General features: G+C 35.3%; 1 pseudogene; it reads right to left on the reverse strand.

The window, feature by feature from the left end:
- Positions 1 to 1,339: 1,339 nt before the first annotated feature.
- LOC119525637 lies at positions 1,340 to 2,256 on the reverse strand (annotated as a pseudogene).
- Positions 2,257 to 10,360: the final 8,104 nt, after the last annotated feature.

A 10,360-nucleotide genomic window follows, 5' to 3' on the forward strand; every position in this document is an offset into this window, starting at 1 on the left:
ACAATGGGTTGGCTTTATACCAGGAATTGATTGGCTCAGAAGGTTAGAAGACTTGCTTCCTTTTAGGGCAGTTTCCTCGCTTTATGGCAACTTTTGTCTTTCCTTGGCTTTTCCATCAAATTGCGATGAACATGGTAATGTATTCTCTTTATTCTCTTTCTCCTCTGGGTTTTGTTGACTTCTGCCTTCTGGTTGTTCCCCATGACTGTTATTGCCATTTGACTTTCACTCTTTTATAAAGGACTCCAATAATATGGCATGAAACCCACCCTGACTCTGTTGGACCACACATTAAATGAAGTAACATATTGAAGAAATCTTATTTATAATAAGTTTACACCCACCAGAATGGGGACCATGACCAAAAACATATCCAAACTGGGGTATATGATTCAAACCATCACTTAAAGTAAAAAGAAAAATGTTCTTTTTGATTTTCCCAATTCCTGCTCACATGATGTGTGTCCTTTAGGAAAAAGATATTGCTACAGGTTTTCAATACATATTTGGAAGTCCAATTGAGGAATTTCCATCCATATTTTTAATCCCAGTTTTATTCATAGAACTTATGAAAATACACCCATTTTACTATATACATTATCATGCACCTAAAATTAGATAATATATAATATATCCCTCTGAATGCCCCTAAGAATAAAAACAAGCACATCAGCTATTTCTATTCATGACAGTTTTTATATTTTTGTATAGAGGATTTACTGGAAAGTAGGAAGGAAAATGCTGACTATAAAGAAGGCAGTGTATCTTCATATATTCTTTTGCAATAATGGATGCCTTACTCGTTATTTTGAGAGTGGATATGGGATATATCTCTGCCTTCACAGTACTAGCTTTTCAGTACAGAAACAAATGGCATTTAGCTCTTGCATTTATACTGTTCTTGTTCTGACTGTGTAAATGTTAAATTGTAATGATTTGTCCTGCATCCAGGTTAAACACATATAAGTTCAAATAATTTATATGAATGGGATGATCCTTAGAGTAGATGATCACAATGAAAAAATCTATATTTAATGAGTTTTTACCCTGTGCATAAATTATTTCTGTAATCCAAAGTGATGTCAGTAAAACTGAGTATGATTAGACTTGAAAAGGCAAAGGACTTGGAAGTTATATAAAATGTCCTACTCCACAACTATTCTGCTGCAACTCCAAAAGACAGCCAAAGGGACAATATTCAGAAAAGAGGTATGAAGAGAATGCAAAACAATGAAAACTATGAAAAATACTGTGACCCAAGAGGCATATTTGAATTTCCAGGTATTTGTTTTCTGTGTCTTTTCTTATCCACAAATTTAAAACTTGGTACAGTGTAAGATTATGATGTTTTCCTGAGTATCCTTCCCAGGGCCCTCTTGATGTCCCTGTTCCTCAGGCTGTAGATGAAGGGATTCAGCATGGGGGTGACCAGCAGATACATCACTGAGGCCACTGCACTCTTCCTGGGTGAATGTGAGTAAGCTGAACTCAGGTACACGACAATGCCTGTCCCATAAACTAAGGAAGCAACTGACAGGTGAGAGCCACAGGTGAAAAAGGCTTCATACTTCCCACCTGAAGTTGGGACTCTCAGGATGGATGAAACAATCCTAGTGTAAGAGAAAAGAATCCCTGATAATGGAATTCTAGCAAAGATGGCACCAATAAAGTACATTAATATGTTATTGGAGGAGGTGTCAGAACAGGCAAGTTTGAGGAGTTGAGGAGGGTCACAGAAGAAGTGAGGAATCTCTACATCTGAACAGAATATTAGTTGTGACCCCATGAAGTAGTGCAACTGTGAGTCCAAAAGACTGATGATAAAAGAGCAGGACCAGCAGGCCACACAGTCTGGGGTTCATGGTAACTGGATAGTGGAGGGGGTGACAGATTGCCACAAACCTGTCATAGGCCATCACAGTCAGAATCAGACTGTCCAAACCTCCAAAAAGATTAAAAAAGGACAACTGTATCAGGCAGCCTGTATAGGAGATGGCTCCTCTGAGTGTGGATATCCAAAAATATCTTTGGGACTGTGGTAGAGGTGAAACCAAAGTCAGCCAAGGACAGGTTGAAGAGGAAGAAGTACATGGGGGTGTGGAGGTGGGAGTCAGAGCTGATGGTCAGCATGATGAGTAAGTTCTCCAGCATTGTGACCAGGTACATGAACAAAAACAGCCCAGACAGGATGGGTTGTAGTTCTGGGTCAGCTGAGAGCCCTAAGAGGTTGAATTCTGAGACACTGGTTAGATTCTCTGGTTCCTTGAAGCAGAGACATATTTGGGGGGGAAAATAAGGTTTTGTTATAAGTATACATATACCCATCATTGTGTCTTTATTTCTGATTCAATAATTAATATACAAAATATTCACCCTTGAGGAACACACACTCTGGTAACTTAGGAATACTTCTCAGTTGTTACAAACCCATTCTTCTTAGAAGCACTTTTCATTACATTTTTTTCCTGCTCACAGGTTTCTCTAGACACCCACTAAGGGACACTGGGAGTGAGGATATAGACTTGAAAAAATCTATGAATGCAGCTAAATATGTTTTCCACACTTAAAGAAATGAAAGGAATAAGAAATATTGTTCTCCTTTTAGGAATAAAAGGACCTTTCCTTAAAAGGCCCCTTCTATTTAAAGGACCTTAGGAAGCAGTCAAATGTATTTTATTTTATCAAAATGCCATGAAATAAATCATCCTGATTTTGAACAATTTTTTCATACCTTATATAACTGTGCAATAAATAGTCTGATGCCATTTTTTGGATGTCTGATCCCTGATGGTGCTTAAGGCTCAACATCAACATTGCTTCCACCCCACATATAGTTTTGGTGATAAGAAATCCTGGTGATCTCTCCTATAGTATTAGCCAGAGATTAAAACTATGGAAGAAAAAGTCCTAGAATGAGGACTCTGAACTCAGTCTCACCTTCTAACCAGGATAGAATCCCCAGCCCCACACCTTGTCTCCCTTCCTCAAGCCAGTTTCAGACCAGCTTTGGAGGCCTATCCTGCTCTACCCAAACAGCCACCTTATGCATGTTATAGCCTTTCCAGACACTCTTGGTGTGTGTGCACATGTGTGAGTACATAATCAGTCTTGACATCTGAACCACAGTTGGCATCATGGTCCATCCTGTGGCTTTAAAAGAGTCAGAGAAGCCTAGAACCTGAAAATGTGATTCTATACTAACGGTAAGTGTATTTAGTGGTTGATGTTTATAGGTAATAATTTAACTTACATAAGGAGTTTTTGGAAGAAATCAAGTAAAGTAATATATAGAGAGTACACAGTGCAGTGGTTCCATTTTGTAGTTGATATTTACAAATACCCTGGTTCTGTTAAAATATATGGAAGCCCAGGCTATGCTCTAGAAGTAATAAAATCAGAAAGCCTACATAGGAAGCTGTTGGTGATCTTAGAGCTTAGAAGTATTGCCATAGAAAAATGCCAGGGTCTTAGTAAATGGTCCATTAATTTTACTTGCTATTCTTATCACAAATAACCAAGCAAAATATTAAAATGCAAACATTTAAAATATTTGCTTCAAGTATTTTAGAGACTGGAAGAATTGCCGGTAACATTTGATTTTTCCTACTACCCCTGCATTATCCATTTTACTTGCAATTCTGTATCTCTAAGACAATCTCTCTCATGAATGTAGTTGTTATATTTCTACCTACCTGATAATGTTTCTATAATGTTAGTATTGATTCAAGTACTGATAAATAGTTTTCTTATAAATGTACCTAAATTTTCTTTTAATATGCACATAAACCCACAAAATATTCTTATTAGCAACATTGTGCTTTATGTCTATGTAAGGTACATATGTCTCATTAAAATCTAGTTTAACTGATGCATGGTATTGCCTGGGGGATTAACTTCACTTTTTCAATTTCCTGTGTTAACAACACTTCCAAAATTCTCCTTCCCCCTCCATTCAAAAAATTAAATTTTTAATAACATAAATTCATGAAGGCTACTAATATTAATAATATTGATTTATGCTTGTTTAATTTTGCTGTTAATCACTTATATTTCTTTCACAATATATAAATGAAACATAATTAAGTAGTTGCTCTTATCGCTAAGTTCTAGATTCAGAAAGACACCTGATGTCATTCTAGAAATAATCATTTTATGATTGCTCCACATGAAATTCCCATTTTGTATAGGAAACAGTTATATTCTGAGACTCCAAATTTGTTTATAAATGAAGTACTACTTGAGGAAAACACAGTTGTACACTGTTTTTAATTGTATAAAAATCTCTTTGAAAGAGTAGCTTATTTGGCTAATTCACAGATGAATTCACTCCTTGTCAAGAGGAGAAATCTATGGTTGTGCTTCAATTTGCTCTCTTAAGACTTAATCAGCTTTTAATAAGAAAAACACTCATTTCTCTCTGGTGAAGGGGACATAACCCAAGTACAGGAGCTAGAGAATCAATACAGGAATCCCATATTTTTCATCCCCTGGAATTTTTGTAACTAATAAATATCCAATCACATTTTTAATATTAGATTTTAATGACTACTTGAGTAGTAGATATATTGGTGGAATACTAACCCAAAATATTTTGTTGCCTTTTATTTTCAGTTACATGAAAGAGAGGTTGAAGCCTATATTATCTCAAAACACAGGATGATGAAATAATTGGAAATCCTAAAATGTGTCCCAGACTATACAACAAGATGTACTTTCCCCTTGTCCTTCTCCATTTAGTCTTATTGCTTTAATTTTTATGAGTATTTGCCAAAAATTTTAAATAATATAATGCTGGAGAGCCTATTAAGTGAAGAATAATATGTTCCATACAAAAGTCACAACACAGAAGATTAAAGCACAATTGTTTTCTTGACTCAAGGCCTACTGCATCTCCATGGAGAGATGAACACACAAGTAGGAATCCACCCATTGTTTGAGTTCCATAATACTTGCAGCTGTCCTTGTGAACTAAAGAAATATAATCAATGTTTAGCAGAGATCATTTTTAAATTTGGTTCCCTATTCTGCCATGCACTGTGTAGGCTCTGGGAATCAGATGAATGGCACTGAGTGATTTCCCTCCAACCAGTCTGACTGGTGAGACAAGACAGCAAAATTGCAGTTTGGATTGCCAGGGGAGAATACTGTCCAGTTTCTCATTACCCAGACAAAACCTGGCTTCACTCCTTTCTACACCAGCACTTGTTAAAATATAATAAAAGTGACATGCACATGTCCTCATCTGCAAAATAGCAATTATATTTGCATATGTATCTTAGGGGTGATTATACTTTTGAAAGGAAGAAGGTATTTAGAAGAGAGAGCTCAGTGCCTTGCATTAGGAAGCCTAAAATAACTCTGTGATATTCTGATTTCTGTCAACCTCCTTATCTTCAGTATCATAATCCTCACCTTGAAGATAATTTTAGAGTGCTTAGGACAGATTATATAGTGACCCATTTCTGTTCTAGGGAGGTTATTTCAATGGATGGTGGAACCAGTGTTGGAGAAGAGAAGAATTAGGAATGACAGTAATGAATTCCCTCTTAGAAATAAGAATTACATTCCATAAGCCTCCAAACTGAAACTTTGTATTTCAGAACCCACTCATTTGGCTATCTCTTCTGCTTTGTTCTAATGATAAGGAAAACATGCTCACACACACATATTACTACATCCAGTACCACCTATGGAACTCACTGGGCTTACCTGTGCTTCCCTTGGGGCATGACCAAGGACTTTGGATCCATTGATGCTTCTTGACCAGGCAGTGATGAGGGTTGAGACTCTGCACTGTGGCCTGGCAGGGAGACATGGTCAAGCATGGGCTTCCTTATACAGACAATGATGCTGAGATGGGAGCTGGCTTGACTGGGACACCCAATTTGAAGGACAGTAGGTCACAGCTGGATATTTAATGTATGATCTTGAGAGTTCAATATCCCCCAGGTCACAATTAGATAAATTGGTCCATGTCATCCCAATCTCTGAGGACTTTTTGATATGAATGTAAGAGAAAGAGGAGAAAAGTGAATTTCCTTCATGGTGTTTTGGCCCCTCATCAATTATATGGAAGCTTTTAAGTAATGCTCAGTTCTAACATCCAAATTACAGACATTTTAACATAAAAGCCAGGTTCATTTTTCCAATATAAAGAATCAAGGTATCAATTGGAAATTTAATTTTATTATGAAATTAACAAATCTGTAAACACTCTATAGCAACCCTCTCATTTCTCCACTCTTTTCAGCATCTCATCACCATTCTGTTTATAAGATATTGCAATTTATAGATGTATCATGTGAAATCAAACAGTATTTGTTGTTATGTGCCTTGCTTATTTCACAGAGCATAATGTGTTTTTCATGTTCTTATTACAGCAGTTACAGTATTAAAGAAAAGCCATGCAAAAGGAACAGCATTCCTTTATAACCCACCACACACATTTACAGTTTACCCTTTAAATAATATTTTTCATTATTTGGTACCTTTGTTAAATTGATGAAACAGTATTATAACTATACACTATTAACTATAATCTATAGTTTAACTTAGCCTTCACTGTTTTGGTTGGACACTTGATGCTTTCTTGAAAACAATTTCTTATGATACTATTTATACAATCTTAAATGTCCCTTTTAGCCACTTTGAGATATACAATTCAGTCATGCTAATTACATTCACAATGTTTGTGCTACCATCACCACCATCCATTACAAAAATTATTCCATCACCCTAAGCAGAAACTCTGTACAAATTAAGCTTCAACTCCCCATTCCCCAAGCCCATCCCTGGCCCTTGTGACCTGTATTCTAGTCTCTCGATATAAACTTGCATATTTTATTTATTTCAAATGATTGAGCACATTCAATATTTCTACTTTGGTGTATGGCTTATTTCACAAAACTGGATATCTTCAAGGTTTGCCCATGTTTAAGCATGTATAAGAACTACATTACATTTTCAGTTGACTGATACTCCACTATATGTAGAGATAACTTTTGGCTTATCCATTCATCATTTGATACATACTTGGGTTGCTTCTACTATTAGGCAATTGCAAATAATGATGCTGTGAATATCAATGTGCACATAATTGTTCAAATTTTTGCCTTCAATAATTAAGGGTATATACCTAGAAGGGGGATGACTGAGTCACATGGTAATTATATATTTAACTGTCTGAGGAGCAGCCACAAACAGCTGCCTCATTTTGCATTCTGAACAATAAATATATGAGGGTTCCTATATCTCCAAACTGTGTCCAATGTTTGTTATTTTCCTTTTTATTTTATTGTAACCATTGTAGGTGTGTGTGAAATCATAATTCAATGTAGTTTTCATTGGCAATTCCCTAATGGTTAATGAAGTTGAGTATATTTTTAGGTGCCTACCTAATGTTTGCATATCTTCTTTGGAGAAATGTTTATTCAAGTATTTTTATCCATTTCAAAAATTGGATTGTTTACCTTATTGTTGATGTGTGATAGGAGTTGTTTCTATATTCTGTATTAAACCTTTATCAGATATATGGTTTCCAAATATTTTCACCCATTCTTTGGTTATCTTTTTATCTTCTTAAGTCTTTCATGCATGCAAGTTTTAATATAGATGAAGACAATTTATTCATTTTTTGTCCTTGCTCATGCTTTTATGTGTAGTTTATGAATCCATGGCCTAACACAAGATTCTGAAGATATTTTCTTATGTTTTCTTTCTGGACTTATAAAATTTTAGCTCATATATATAGGTCTTTGCACATTTTGTGGTAATATTTGTATATGGTGTAAAGTAGAGATCTGTCTTCATTCATGTACATGCATATATCCAAATTTCCCAACACTATATGTGGAAAAGACTAGTTTCCTACTGACTGCTCTTGACAGTGATCAAATTCAATTTTCCATACACATAAAGGCTTCTTTCCAAACTTTAAATTCAATTCCATTTTTCTATATGTCTGTCCTTGTGATTATCCCAAGTTGCTTTGAATAAGTGTTTACAAAATTTAAAAATCAGTACAATTGAGTTGACCAAATATTTTCTTCTTTTCCAAGGTGATTCTACCCTTCACCATGAATTTTATAATTGGCTTTTATATTTCTGCAAAAAAGGTTGTTGAGATTTTTATTAGGAATTCACTGAGTCTGTAAATCACTTGGACTAGAATTGTCATTGTAAAAATATTAGGTTTCTGACCCATGAACATAGACTATCTTACATTTAGGGTATATTTAACATGTCTTATTTCATTCCTTCAACAATATTTCAAAGTTTTTCATATTAATATCTTTATATACTTGTTGAGTATATATATGTGTATATATATATATATATATATATATATATATATATATGTATATATATACACACTGCCTCTAAGTACTCAAAGCAATAACAGAGTTACACATTTCCCACTTTAAATCAAAAGCTGGAGTGATTAAGAGCTTAGTGAGGATGACATGATGATACCTGAGATAGGCCAAAAGCTAGTTTCCTTGTGTCAATCTAGTAGCCCAAATGTGAATACAAATGAAAAGATCTTGCAGGAAATTAACAGTACTGTCCAGTGAACTCCTGAGTGATAAAAAACTGAAAGAGTTTTATTGCTGATATAGAGAAAGTTTTAGTGGTCTGGATAGAAGAGCAAATCAACCACAACATTCCTGCATATCAAAGTCTAATCCAGAAAAAATCATAACTGTCTTCAATTCAATGAAGGCTGAAAAACTTGAGGATGTGAAGAAGAAAATGTAAAGGTAGGAAAGATTGGTTCATGATGTTTAAGGAAAACATTATATATCTCCATAACATTAAAGTGCACGGTTAAGAAGTATACACTGATGTAGAAAGTGCATGAAATTGATGTATGTGGAGTACACTAAACACAATAGATTTTCAATATTGACAAAACCTACCTTCTATTAGAAGAATATCCCATCTAGGACACTCATAACTAGAGAGGAGAAGTCAATGCCAGGCTTCAAGCTTCGACAGACAGGCTGACTCTCTTGTTAGTGGCTAAAGTATGTGGTGAATTGCCAGTTCATGCCAATATTCATTTACCATTCTGATAATACTTGGACCCTATGACTTGTTGAAACCTCAGATTATAGTAAGCATTTTTAGCAATAAGTATATTTATTTACTTATTTTTGAATTCAGTTTTATTGTAATTTAGTCGCATAATATAAAATCCTCAAGAATATACAATCAACTGTTCACAGTACCATCATATAGTTGTGTATTCACCAACACAATTTTTGAACATTTTCATTACTCTAAAAATAAAAATACAACTGAAAAATAGCACCCGAAACATCCCTCCCCCCATTATTCATTTATTTCTTTGTCCTCATTTTTCTATTCATCTCTCCATACACTGGATAAAGGGAGTATGAACCACAAGGTTTTCACGATCATATAGTCACACCATTTAAGCTATATAGTTACACAATCCTCTTTAAGAATCAAGACTACTGGGTTGCAGTTCAACAGTTTCAGGTATTTCCTTCTGGCTATTCCAATACACTAAAAACTAAAGAGGAATATCAATATAACATGTAAGAATAAACTCAAGAATGACCTCAACTCCATTTGAAATCTCTCACTCACTGAAACTATTTTGTTTCATTTTTCACAATTTGGTCAAGAATGGTTTCTTCATCCTCCCATGATACCTGGTCCAGACTCATCCCTGAGAGTCATGTCCCACATTGCCAGGGATGTTTTCACACCTGGGAGTCATGTACCATGAATGGGGGCAGTAAGTTTACTGAAAAGTGGGCTTGGAGAGAGAGGCCATATGTGAGCAACAAAAGAATTTCTCTGGGGGTGATTGAGGCACAATTATATAAGTAGGCCTAGCCCCTCCTTTGCAGTAACAAGCTTCATAAGTGCAAGCCCCAAGATCGAGGGCTTGGCCTTCTAAATTAGTAGTCCCCAATGCTTGTGAGAATATCAGTAAATCCCCAGTAAGAAAAATTTAATATTTCTGCATTTTCTCCCAGTCCCTCAAGGGGGCTTCACAAATACATTGCTATTCTCTTCCCAAATTAATTTGGGGTATATGGGGGCTCCACACTAACCTGTAAAACTAACCAGATCTCACTCCCTATGCAAAGTTCAATGTAATTATGTTGTTTGAATAAACTGACAATACATGTTAAATCATATATTGTGTGAGAGAAAATATAGATTTTGCCACCAATAAACCTCCTTTCCTTTGTTCTTACACAGATGTTGAATTTTTACAACACCTTCAATATTGTCCTTTATCCTTTAGCCTAATTTGCCTTAGTTTCTTACCAGATCAGTTTTATTCCTATCTCTAATTGAGGCCTAAACTCTTTTCAGCTTT

Source organism: Choloepus didactylus (genome assembly GCF_015220235.1).
Source record: "Choloepus didactylus isolate mChoDid1 chromosome 25 unlocalized genomic scaffold, mChoDid1.pri SUPER_25_unloc2, whole genome shotgun sequence".
Classification (NCBI taxonomy): domain Eukaryota; kingdom Metazoa; phylum Chordata; class Mammalia; order Pilosa; family Megalonychidae; genus Choloepus; species Choloepus didactylus.